Source organism: Eulemur rufifrons, chromosome 20, assembly GCF_041146395.1.
Source record: "Eulemur rufifrons isolate Redbay chromosome 20, OSU_ERuf_1, whole genome shotgun sequence".
NCBI classification, from domain to species: Eukaryota; Metazoa; Chordata; class Mammalia; order Primates; family Lemuridae; genus Eulemur; species Eulemur rufifrons.
In genome coordinates, this window is record NC_091002.1 from 26,337,447 (window position 1) to 26,348,402 (window position 10,956).

A 10,956-nucleotide genomic window follows, 5' to 3' on the forward strand; every position below is an offset into this window, starting at 1 on the left:
AGCCCAGAAGCTGGGGTTCCAAAATACTTTGAAGGGAGGAGGCCTTAAGCATGGGTGAAATACATAATGGTCAACGTAGTATCATCACTAGGACACCAACAAGGGCCTTTTGTCCCACGAACCTCCCCCAATCCCAGCTTACTGGTTTCAGAATGTCTGCTATTAGGAATTCATCTCTCCAAGTCACATCAAATAAGGAGAGAACATTTATTCCCAAGGATGTTTTCCGCAGCATCAGAGACTGGAATAAAAACCCCAAGCTGGAGAAAGTGAGGAGGGGGTTGCGAGGAAGACATCCGCTTGACAGAATATTCTGTAGCCATTCAACATTCTCATGGGGAAAAGCTCATAGAATTATGTTGAGTGGAGGACACAGAATCCAAAAATCTCTCACAGCCTGCTCACAACTGTGAACCAAAATAAAAATAAACATGCATAGAAAAGTGAAAGAAGGGTGTGGGACTAAGGGGGCTCCCCCACCCCTTTTTGTATTTTCCAAAAAGATCACAAAATATTTCAGTACAACAAACATTTATCTTTAGCACTTGTTGATTATCCCCTTACTTCTAAACAGAAGGAATGATAGAGTTTAGTAAAACACATCAGGGTGTTCATTATTCATTCTTCTGACTTTTGGGAAGACAGCATTGCCAGGGGCAAATTTCCCCAGTGACGATGGTTATTTTTACCTCGACAGTCACATCACTGAGCAGCCCCATGTGCCTGGCGCGGTGCGAAGCACTTCCTCTTTGGAGAAGCCGGCCTTGCCTGGGCTTTAGGTTGAGGGCTTTGGAGGCAGCCTGTTTTCAGTTCAGATTCCTGTCCTGCCATTTTCCAGCTCTGTGATTCTCTGTGTCTTTGTTTCCTCATCTGTAAAATGGGGATATGAATAGGATCCATCTCATAGGGTTGCAGTGAGGATTAAATGATAATGTACCTGTAAAGTGCTTAGAGCAGTACCTGGCACACAGGAACTTGGTAAGTGTTGACTATTGTTATATATCAATATGTATCTTCACTCAGCTCTATTCCTGGCCTGTTCTACAGGTAGGGGTGAAATGACCGGCTCAAGGTATGTGGCCACTGTGTGGAGGAGCTGGGGAGGGTCCCATGTCTCTGTGGCCCACCACCCGCCTCCCCAGGAGCCCCAGGCTTGGCATAATGGGTCTAGCTGATGGGGGCCACAGGTCTGGCCCTTCCTGCCCTACTGAGCCTGCTATGGTGTCCTTCATATTTCACCTGTGCCCTGCCCACGATGTAGGAGGGCGGCCACCAGGGTCTGGGTGTGGGTCTCTGGGCTGTGTGACCCTGGATAGCTGGCAGAGCTGCCATGAGCCTCACCCTGCACATCTGTAAAGAGGGCATCATACAGTTTGTAGGCTTCTCCCTGCGGTGCCAGGAGGGAGCACTGACCCTGAAGTCAGGAGCCCCATTCCAGCCCCAGCTCTGCTCCCTCTGCTCTCCCTTCTGGGCCCCAGCTTTCTTGTCTGTCAGATGGGAATGGGACAAAATGGTCCCCGAGCTGCTGTCCAGAGCTGATAATGGAATTCTGTATGGATTCCAAGGAGGAGAGTAGCCACAAATGCATTTGCTCTGCGCTGATGGGGCTCTTTCTCCGGTAAGCTTCACTTACTCTGCCGTTTCTCCAGTGTGTTTTAGCAGACCTGCCTCCTCCGAGCCAAAGAAAAGCGGGTAGGAGAAGGATGAAACTGGAACTATTTCACAGCTCCTGCACCCAGGCTCACAGAGATGACTTGGCCAAGGGCAGGTGGTGGGTCCTCTGAAATTTGATCGATGCTGTGTTCTCTCTTGTGTTACTTTGGTCCTCTGGGAAGCAGATGTGAAAATGGAGGTGGGAGTGCAGGAGACCTGTGAAAGGAGGAGCCCCCTCAGCCCGGGTGCAGGTCTGACACTGAGCAAGGGGAGGTGGAAGAAAGGAGTGGTGGGGAAGAGGAGCCTCAGGCTATGCTGTGGCTCTAAGGAAGTCTTGGCCAACCCAACAGGGAGCGCCAGTGCAAAGATTTCCTGTAGAGGAGTCCCATGCTGGACTCGCTGTGCTCAGTCACCAGCTGGGACTGTCCTGGTAGAAACACTGGCTGATTGCGAAGGTGCTGCCGCTGGAGGCTCTCAGTGACAGCAGACCAGAGGAGATCCGAGTGGCACCTCCCCGTGGCTGCCACATACTTTTCTTTATTCATTTAATGAACACTTAGGGAGCTCTGGGCTGTGTGCCAGCTACCGATCTGTGCACTTTACAAACATTACCTGAGTTAATCCTCACACCCACCTTTTGAGGCAGACAGTATTGTTAGCCCCATTTTACAGAGGGGGAAATGGAGCACAGAGAGGTTAAGTAACTTGCCCAAGATTTCATAGCCAGTAGGTGGTGAGCCGTGAATCCAACCCAAGCAGTCTGCTCTAGAGGCTGTGCTCTGACCATTCTGCCATGCTGCCTCCTCTCTAGCTGCAAAGGCCCTGGAGGCAATTTCTCGGGTCCATTTTCATTCCTCATTGACCTCAGAGCCTCAGCAGACTTCAGAAAGGGGACTACTAGGGTGGTTGGGGGTATGGCAGAGTCCCAGCCCCTTCTGCTCCGTTGGAGACTCCAACCTCGAGGCCTTTGCGTATGCTGTTCCCACTGCCCACAGCATGCCTCCCTCCCCTCCTTGCCTATTAACCCCTCCTCCCATTGCTCCCTTGCCTGGACCCTGGATCTAGCCCAGGACAGGGGTGGTATGTGGTGGGAAGGAGCATATTTCAAAGTCCCAGAGGATAATAACGCTAGCTAACACTTACTGAGCACCTATTATGTGCTAGGAGCCAAGTCCAACCCTTTACATAGATGACCTCACTTATCCATCATAACAACCTGTGAGATGTGGCCTTCTGCCATCTGCATTTCGCAGATGAGAAAACTAAGGCTCATATAGGCAAGATGACTTGCCCAAGGAGACCCAGCTAGGAGCCAGTGGTATCAGGATTCAAACAGGCTGTCTGGCTGCAAAGCCCTGATCTTAAACCACGAGTTCCTCTAAGAGGGCCAAAGGTGCCAGTGCTAGGGCAGGGAGGGGAGAGTCCTCCAAGGGAGTGTCCCTACCCTTCTCCCCTGCCAGGGCTGACAACTCCTGGAGTGGGGGCCTGGCTCTGCTCCATTCATTTTCACACTTGTGAAATGTGCTAGGCAAACAGTAAGTGCTTAGTAAATATATCTCTTGAATGAATGAATAAACTTGTGACCCCCTCCCCCGCCACCTTGGTTCCCTTTGGCCAGGGCCATGTTGATTTGTCAACCTCAAGATTTCCCTCTGCTTTGGGGGATAGTTGGGTTCCTATCTTGACTATCGCAGACACTGATATTCCCCCATTAAGATGCCTTTCTTTCAAAGTTGGAGACATTCCTGAACATGCTAACTCCTGTCCCTGACAAGGTCACATCTTAAGCAGCTCTCTGAAACCTCTAGAAGGGACTGGATGGCAGGGATTGGATAACTAGGCTTCCTGCAGGGTCAGGGGATTTGGGACAGGCCCCTGGCGTGGGTTGGGAATGGGGTGGCTAAAGGTCCCTACGCAAGAGCCCCACATTAGAGCAAGTGAGATGGCTCAGAGTTTGGGTCATACTGAGCCTAGTTTTAATCCTGGCTCTGCTGCTTCAAGCTGGATGACTTTGGGCAAGTCACTTTACCTCTTTGTGCCTCTATTTCCCCTCTATTAACAGAGGCCAATGCTAGTGCCTGCTAAATAGGGCTCTGTGAGGCTTGGAGTAAGGCAGACTTCAATGAATGGGAGTTCTACTTGAACGGCCTTCGAGATATCAGCATCATTTGTTCCCCACCCTCATTTGACAATTGGGGAAACTGAGGCATGGGACAGGGAAGTCCCTTCCCTGGAACACTCAGGCTTCCTGCCAGGTGCATGCTGGCTCCCTTACCCCACGGTGGCCTCTTCTGCCTCCCTCTCTTCCCTACCAGCCAAGCTCAGAACCAGCCCTGGCAGATGCTGAGGCAGCTGTCGGAGCTGCAGAGTGGGCACTTCCGGGCCCCCAGGACTCCTGGCACAGAGGAATCAACCCCTCTCAGCACCCCCAGCTCTGCCTCCTGCGCCCTGCCTCTGCTCGTACACCAGCTGGGACCCATCAGCTAGTGCAGAAAGCCAGGAGGTGGCCCAGGTGCGCGGAGGCAGGGGGCTGTCAATATTGACCTGTGCTTGACCCCAGGCTTTGCACTCACCTTCGCAGCCTCCATCTTGCCCCAGCTGCAGAGGGGCAGGGGGGCACAGGGGTTAAAAGCATGGATGGCCTGGGTACAAATCCAGCCTCGACTACTTACTAACAAGTTATCTGTGCTGGGAAGGCAAGTTACCTATCCCTTGTCCTTGGTTTCTTCGACTGTTAGACGGGGATGCTGACACTAATGGCACCTACCTCACAGGGCAGACGGGGGATGCGTGAGGTGTTTGCGTGCAATCAGTGCTCAGTGACGTCGGTCATTGTTAATTCCGAGTCCATCCCCTCAGTGTCGACCTCTTGGACCTTTCAACTCGGAGAAGCCTCTCTTCTTTCCAACTCCTGTAGTTCTAAGGGTCAAGATCCTGAAATGAAATTTCACTGAAACCTTGTCTAGGCTGTGAACTATTTTTTTTTTAATTTTTTTTTTTTTTTTTCAGAGATAGGGTCTTGCTCTGTTGCCCAGGCTGGAGTGCAGTGGCATTGTCATAGCTCACTGCAGCCTCGAACTGTCAGCTAAATTTTTCAATTTTTTTGTAGAGACAGAGTCTTGCTATGTTGCCCAGGTCTCAAACTCCTGGCTTTAAGTGATCCTCCAGCCTTGGGCTCCCAAAGTGCTGGGATTACAAGCATGAACCATCATGCACAGAGCAGGTGCTCGTTAAAAGGTCTGCATGGCTGTAATACCACATTCACTTATGGAATCCTCACAACTACGTTTGGAGGTGTATAGCATGATTATACTTTTTTATAGAGGAGGACACATGGTACAGAGAGATTAAGAATTGTCCAAGGTGGACAGGCGCGGTGGCTCACGCCTGTAATCCTAGCACTCTGGGAGGCTGAGGCGGGAGGATCGCTTGAGATCATGAGTTCAAGACCAGCCTGAGCAAGAGTGAGACCCTATCTCTACTAAAAATAGAAAGAAAAAAATTAGCTGGGCAACTAAAAATAGAAAAAATTAGCTGGGCGTGCTGGTACGTGCATATAGTCCCAACTACTGGAGAGGCTGAGGTAGGAGGGTCACTTGAGCCCAGGAGTTTGAGGTTGCTGTGAGCTAGGCTGACACCACGGCACTCTAGTCTGGGCAACAGAGCAAGACTCTGTCTCAAAAAAAAAAAAAAAAAAAAAAAAAAAGAATTGTCCGAGGGCTCACAACTGTTAGGCTGCAAATATTTACTGAGCACTTACTGTGTGACAGACACTGTGCTAAGGGCTCGGGACACAGCAACAAACAAGACAAAGACCTGTTGTCATGTAGTTTATATCCTACTGAGCCGACAGTAGGTAGATAGCTAAGGTCCTATTGTAAAAAGCACTAGGAAGACAGGTGACCTGGGCAAAGAAAGAGAAGAAAGAGAGAGGTGGAGTGAGAGCCATTTCGGATGGGGTAGTCAAGGAAGACCTCTCTGAGGAGGTGACTTTTGTGTCCAGAATGCAGCAAGTGCTTGGTTTAGACTCAGGGAATCTGATTTAACTTTGCTGTGGCAGGTTCAATCTGGAATCCTAGAGATCCCAGGCCTGGCGGTGCCTAAAGCTCCATTGCCTGGGTCAGCTTTAAAGTGGATAATTGACTCCCCTGCCCCAGTTGACCCACCTCTCTGGAGCAGTTAAAAGAACAGGACAAATTAGATTCCCTGAGCCTCACTTTTCTCATCTGTAAAATGGGGATTGATGAACACAGGATGCAGTCAGGAGAGCTGAGTCGATCAACAGAGACAATCCATGTAAAATACGGGCCATGGAACGGGGCAGACCAGAAACCCCTGGTTCTTGGTGGCTGCAGTGGGCAGGTGGCCTTCCTTTTGGCTGCCCAGCACCCTCTGACATCCTTGCCACATGAGCCCCAGCCTCTCACTAATGGAGTCAGCACTGGCCTTCTCAGCCTCCTCTGCAGCTGGGGGCCATCACATGACCCAGGCTAACCTCCTGCCATTCTGGCTAGAGTGGTGGTTGCCACATGGAGTGTCCAGAGGTAACTGGGACAAAAGTCCTGGTGTCAACGTCCAGCATTGGTATTATGAGCTACGGTCTTTCGGCCCCATGATGTTAGCAGTGACATCTTCCCTAGGCCATGGCTTTGGTCTGATTTGGAGCTTTTTCTTTTCTGGATATGAAGCCTTCAAGCCTGGTTTCTGACCCTCTTGGAGATTCTTCAAGTGTATCTGCAGCTGTGGATCCTAGATGGTTTGGCAGCCCATGCCGTGGTCTGGAAACTCCAGTGGTATGATAACATTTGCCTCCTGCTGACCTAGAACCTCCCTGTCCACGGACTCCATCCTTCTGGCCCCCATGGCCCCTTGGGGATAGGCAGATACCCAGTTCTTCCCGCTGCCCTCACCTCAAGGGCAGGGGCCTGGGGTTGTTCACTTTTGTGTCCCCAGCTCCTAGCACAGAGTGACTCAGAGGAAAGTCTTCATACATGTTCATGGCATGAACAAATAAGTGGCCCAGGATGTGGTTTCCACACCTCTGCCTGTCCCGTTGCTTGCCTGAGCCCTGTTCCAGTCTGTCAAAGTTCTGAAAGTACAGGACCCACAGGTGAACACAAAACTCCCAGAAATAGATGAGCGGAGCTGAGCAGAATAAAACTGTCACCTCCCTCCCTCTAGATACTGGACTTTTAATTACATGGCCAGACGTCTCTTAAGCTTTTTGTTTCCCGAGATGACATACATCAAGCTACTACCGAATGTTTTGTTTTTATGCGTCCCCTTACATAGTGTTGCGAAATCTCATTTTACTACCCCTCTTCCTTAATCTGTTTCTCAAAATGGCCTTGCCCCCTCCCTCAGCCCCCAAGGAATGGCAAATTGATTACAGCCCAAGAGCCCAATCTTGATTGGTCGATAGTGGTTGCCTGGAACATGGGTGTTGCGATAGATTCTGTCGCTGAGTTTGGGTTCAGTGAAGAAGAGTGCTGCAGTTGATTAACAATGTCTGCCAAGCACAGGAAGGGAAGTAACGGTTGGTGGTGTACTTGTCATTCCCTGTCACAGGTCCTGCTAACTTGGGGTCCAGAGAACAAATTCAGGAGGTCTGTCATTAACTTGGATAGGAAAAGTATTATGTCTTTAATTTCATTACCCTCTATCTGAAACTTATCATTCCTTCAATGATGACTGCAGGAAACAGACCACAGTGGTATTGGCAGGACCTGTGACACTGTCACGGATAGAAATCCCAGATATTTTCTTATCACATTACAGATGTTCCAGATATCTTGAAATATCGACTTGGAAATTACAACAGTTACTTGCTAAGCATTCATTTACTCACTCACATTGACCTAGCACCTAGTCAATGGCCTGGTAGCATGCCAGGACCCGGGCTGGGCACCAGGCAAAGGGAGGTATGCGAGACTCAGTCCTTCCCTAAAAAGAGACAAACAGTGACAATGACAATAGAAAGGCCTGATGCTTTGATGGGGGGAGGTACATGAGCCCCCTAACCCAGCCTGGAGGGATCAGGAAGGCTCCCCGGAGGAGGCTGTCTCTCAAATGAGGAATGAATCAGGTCCCTGAGTGCTAAGGAAGGATGTTCAGCAAGCAGAAATGGCCAGCTGGGAGAGAAAGAGGACTCAGGGCTTGCAAAGTGCTCCATGGGGGATGGTGGAGGAGGGGGTGGGAGACGGCTGGAGGGGGTGTCACTCAGGCCCCTGGATGTCATGCTTGGATGGTGCCCTGGCTGTAGTGAGGAAAGGATGCCGGCCCCTGCTGCCCCATCTGTCTCAGTGGCACTGAGCTGTGACTTCAGTGGCCTGGGGAAGTTCAAGGTCACTGTCTAGGGTTGGGGGAGGTGAAGACCATCTCACCAGGGCTGGCAAAGGCCAACTGGGAAGCTGGGGCCAATGCCTCCCCTCACGGCAGCCGCCACGAGGGTCCTTCTGCTCGGAGGCCTGAGCGGGCCCTGTTCCTTTATTTATGGGCTGTGTGAGCAATTTACTCCTTGCCGGCCGGCTGGCTGGGTGTGCGATGTGGGGATTACTCACGCCCCAGTTGTGGTCCGGCCTCTGCAGGCTGCAGGGTAGTGAGTGAGGTAATTAAGTGTAAAAGACGGACCAGGCAGGGGGGGCGCCGAGGGGGCCGAGCAGTCGCTGGTTCTTTTCAGGAGCAGGGGAGTGAGATAATGTAGGATAATAGCCTAGCCGGGCCCTGCCCAGGCAGCCCGGCCTGTGCCGAGAGGTGCCCCCCAAACGGCCAAGACAATTCAGCCTTTTCAGGGAAAATGGGGGGGCTCGGGCAGGGCTGGCTCCCAGGGACAGCTGTATGGAAATGACAGCTCCTCTCCTTGGTCCTGTCCTGTGCTGGCTGAGGGTGGGGGGCAGGCGCTTTGGCTGGGGGCGAGGCTGGGGAGCAGTAGACGGGACCAGGGAAACAGGTGAGGCCAGATGAGGGGTCCACGTGGGGCTGGAAGACTAAGCTGCGTGTACACAGCCGGCTCACCTGGGTGGAGATGGTGGCTTGGCCCTGGTTAGTTGTGTGACATCAGCCTAGTTGTGGCCCTTCTCTGAGCCTCAGGACTCTTACCTGTAAAATGGGCCTGTCGAACAGTTCCCTCTTCCCAGGGGTGTTTGGAGGAGTATCAAGATGACTCATAGCACCTGGCACCCAGTGGGTGCTCCAGAAATGCTTCAGATAGTCACATCCGGAATCAGAGCACAGCGATCATTTGTCCATTTAGTGAATAAATGTTTCAGTGCCTGCCATGCTCTTACGGTTCCTTGTGCCGGGAAAATCTCAGGGAATAGAAAAGGTTACATCAGCAACCCCACGTCTGGAAATTTATTCCATGGAGTGTGTGTACACATGTGAAATGAGTACATTCAATAATATACATTTCTTGCAATTTTGTTTGGCATTGCAGTCTTAGTGACAATCTAAATGTCTACTCTCTATGGACTGACTAAATATTCTATACCTTATTTAAGATATAGAACATCCAAACAATGAAATACTACACAGCTATTAAAAAGGGCAAGATCATTTTTTTATGTACTAATATAGAAAGATCTCTAAGATGTATTGACAAATAAGAAATGGAACAATTTGTGTAAAAGGGGGAAGATAAAAATATATCTATATTAGCTTGTACATATAACTAACTAAAAGTGGTTGTTACCTGTGGAGAGTAGAGTTGGAATGAGGGACGACAGGGAGGGAGACATTTCACTGTATACTTTTCTATAGCTTTTACTTTCACACCAGTGAATGGATTACTAGTTCAAAAAAGTAAAATAAAATAAAAATATTCAGCTTCTTCTTTCCTCCTTCTTCCTTCCCTTCCCCCGTATTTGTTGGCAGTGGCTGGCGAGGTTGGGGACCAGGCAGGGAAGCCAGCTGAGTGAGGCAGTGGCTCAGCGTGCTGGGGGATTGAACAAACACACACATGTGTCAGGGATAACGAGAGCCAGGTCACTCACCATTGGAGAAGGGAATTACAAATGTGGAAACAGAAAAGGCTAGAGTGAACCCTGTGGTGTTAGATTGGAGTCGGAGGAATCAGTGTAGACGTGTGGCTTTTGACATATACAGTTACATAAGCATGCATGCAGTATGTGTGTGTGTGTATGTGTGTTTGTGTGTGGGGGGTGGGGGAAGAGGTGCCTACATGCATCTCCCAGTTCCATCCACAAAGATAGCCTAGGAGCAGTAATGAGCACACCATGTAGCAACGAGTACACCTGGCACCCAGATCTTCATTTTTCAATCCCACCCTCCACTGAAAGGAACCAGGGCTTGGGAGAATGGCTAATTTGAGGGCTGGGGCAGGGAAAGTCCACACTGCTTGATACCTTGGTACATGACACATCTCGTTGTGCCATAAATTAAGGAAGTTCTCAAGTAATGGTGAGGACATGTCAAAAAAGCAGAGGAGCCAACTCCAGGGACTCCTAGGGTCAAATCCGGGACAATGTGAGTTATCAAAATAATGACAGTAACAGATTATAACCCATTAAATAAAAATAGAACTGCCATACATACATACACACATATGCAGGAAGAGAAAGCTCTTCTCACGTTAGAATGCCCAATAATCAGTGTAGAAGGAAGGATGCAAATGTTATCGTCATAACTGATTCAAGCAAGAATCATTCATTACTGGAGGCTAAAACTAAAGCCATCATGCGAGAATTCATTGAGGATAGGATATGTACATAGTCTGACAGTATCTTCCCATGAGATATAACCATTGGAAAGGGAAGGAGAGTGACTTTATAGTAGAGAAACATGGCAGAGACTACCTTAACCAAGTGATCAAAGGTCATATCACTTGTTTTGGGACAAACCAACATGGGCCTCCTGATGTTGTACACAGAAAAGGGCAAAAAATCACTTCTGTGGTGTTCCTGCCTAGGACACCAAACCTAAATCCAGCCATGAGGAGCCATCGGATAAACCCAAATTGAGGAACCTTCTACAAAGTAACTGGCCTGTGATCTGGGCAAGTGTCAAGGTAAGGAAAGGCAGAGAAAAACTGAGGGACCCTCACAGATAAGAGGAGACTAAGGAGATACGACAACGAAACACAATGAGTATTTCTGGATGGATATTTTTGCTTATTATAAAGGACATTATTATTGGGAGAATGGACGATGTTTGACTGGGCTCTGCAGATTGAATGATAGTAATACATCACTGTCAACTTCCTGAGTTTGACGGTTTTATTGTGGTTATGTAGGAGAATATCCTTGTTTGTAGGAAATATACACTAAAATATTCCAGGGTAACAGG